The sequence below is a fragment of the Sinocyclocheilus rhinocerous genome, unplaced genomic scaffold (assembly GCF_001515625.1).
Source record: "Sinocyclocheilus rhinocerous isolate Xijiao unplaced genomic scaffold, SAMN03320098_v1.1 scaffold411, whole genome shotgun sequence".
Taxonomy (NCBI): domain Eukaryota; kingdom Metazoa; phylum Chordata; class Actinopteri; order Cypriniformes; family Cyprinidae; genus Sinocyclocheilus; species Sinocyclocheilus rhinocerous.
In genome coordinates, this window is record NW_015640493.1 from 1,576,425 (window position 1) to 1,578,652 (window position 2,228).

At 34.3% G+C, this 2,228-nt stretch overlaps 1 pseudogene; it reads left to right on the forward strand.

Annotated features, from left to right (window-relative positions):
• LOC107753274 (alpha-tectorin-like) overlaps positions 1-2,228 on the forward strand; it is a 3,132-nt pseudogene continuing 904 nt past the window's right edge.

The window sequence follows — 2,228 nt, forward strand, 5'->3', positions numbered from 1 at the left end:
ATGACCAGTTTCCAAAGTTAGACTGAAGAATCACCAGCGTATGGGCAGCATTAGAAGTGAATGACAAGCATACCATAGGTTCATTCCCACTCTACGGAGGAAAAAAAAAAAAGAAGAAAAAACAACTGGACAGGTAAGGGAATTATTTTGTTTCCAGTTATCCTGCTCTATTAATCAATACTAAGTTTTTGAGATAAGACAATGATAAGATTAGTCTTGCCACAAAACTTGTTTTAGACAAACAGTTTCATAAACATACACTGCTGGATTCTCTTTATTGTTTTTGAAAGAAGTCTCCACCAAAGTTGCATTTATTTTATCAAAAATATTGTAAAAACTGTAAAATAAAAATATTTTTACAATTTAAAATAACTTTTCTATTTTAATGCTTTTTAAATGTAATTTATTCCTGTGATGCAAAGCTGAATTTCCAGCATCATTACTCCAGTCTTCAGTGTCACATGATCCTTCAGAAATCATTCTAATATTTGTGATCAAGATCACCGATTTGGTGATCAAGTAACATTTCTTATTATCAATCAATGGTGTAAATGGTTGTGCTGCTGCCTACATTTTTTTTCTCTATAGCATTTAAAATCTTTAAAATGCTTACTATTTATTATTGTATGCAGTGTATTAATGTGTTTTATATATGCCCCAGCTTTTGTCATTAGTCCTGTTGTTCTCCTCTTCGGTGAATGAGACTCCTGTCATGAGCTCAACTGCACTGAGAATGAACGGTGTGAAGAGAAAGATGGTGTTTACGGCTGTTCCTGCAAGGAAAATCATCACAGACTTCAGCATGACTCCTTTGGTTCAACTCATTCCACAACAATGTTTCAATGTTCATCATTGATTATTTTTGTTTTTGACATTCTCTTGGGTATTTTCTCTCTCAGATTTCATTGAAACCTGTGAAACCGCTCTGGCTCCATGTCTCTGTCTCGCTATCAGCTCTTTGAGGCTGGGTTTCCTTCTGACATCTTACACCTCAATGACCCCAGCTGCAGAGGAACATCTGGAACGACAGAGTGGAGTTCTATTTTGACAACAATGACCACATCTGTGGCACAAATCTTGTGGTAGGATTCATTATGTACATCCTTGATGGGTCAAAAGAACAACAACTCATTTTTAAATTATTTTATAGTTCTTTAAAAAGTCCCTTAAAGTACAACTATTCAAACAATATGTCCCTACAGGCCAATAGCACCCACTTCATCTATGAGAACTTTATTGTGGGGGAGCCAAACTGTGTATGATACTAAAACAAATCTGCAGTGCATAGAACAACAAAGGCAATTCCACGTATGGGATAAATTGTTATTGTTTTATGGCATATTTTATTAGATAATCAAAAAAAAGTGATTGAAATTTACAAAAATGTACCAAGGCATTATGTGTGTCTTTCTTTTTGTAATTGCTTTATACACTTTTTTTTTTTTTCATTGTTAATTGCTATTATCAATATCGATATTTCTTGTGGTAGGATTCATTATGTACATCCTTGATGGGTCAAAAGAACAACTCATTTTTAAATTATTTTATAGTTCTTTAAAAAGTCCCTTAAAGTACAACTATTCAAACAATATGTCCCTACAGGCCAATAGCACCCACTTCATCTATGAGAACTTTATTGTGGGGGAGCCAAACTTAGTTGGGCATCACATCAGCAGGGAAAGAATTCTGAAGCTTCCTTTCAGCTGTGTTTACTTACAAACCCAAACACTCTCCACGGACATCAATCCTCTGGAGAGGTGAGACACACCTATTATTAAGAATAAATCAATTCAAAATACATAAATAGAACCAGGAGTCTCTAAATTTCTGATTATTTGTCTGTTATTTCAACAGCACTGTGCACATGAACCTTCCTGCTGGTCAAGGGACATATCAGGTCAGGATGATTCCATATCAGGATGCTAAATTCTCCCACCCCTTCACTGGTAGTGTGAACGCAGAGCTGAATGAACACATTTTTGTGGAAGTTCGTGTTGATGGAGTTGATAGCCGTCAGTTTGCCTCAGTGATTGACACATGTTGGGCTACACCTGTGAATGATCCTCATTACCCTCTCCGCTGGGACCTCATCATTGACATGTAAGCCATGTTTATTTTATTTTATTTCATTTTATTTTATTTTCACAAGAACTGATATATTTATATTTATTTATTTATTTATTTTATTTATATTTATATATATATATATATATATATATATATATATA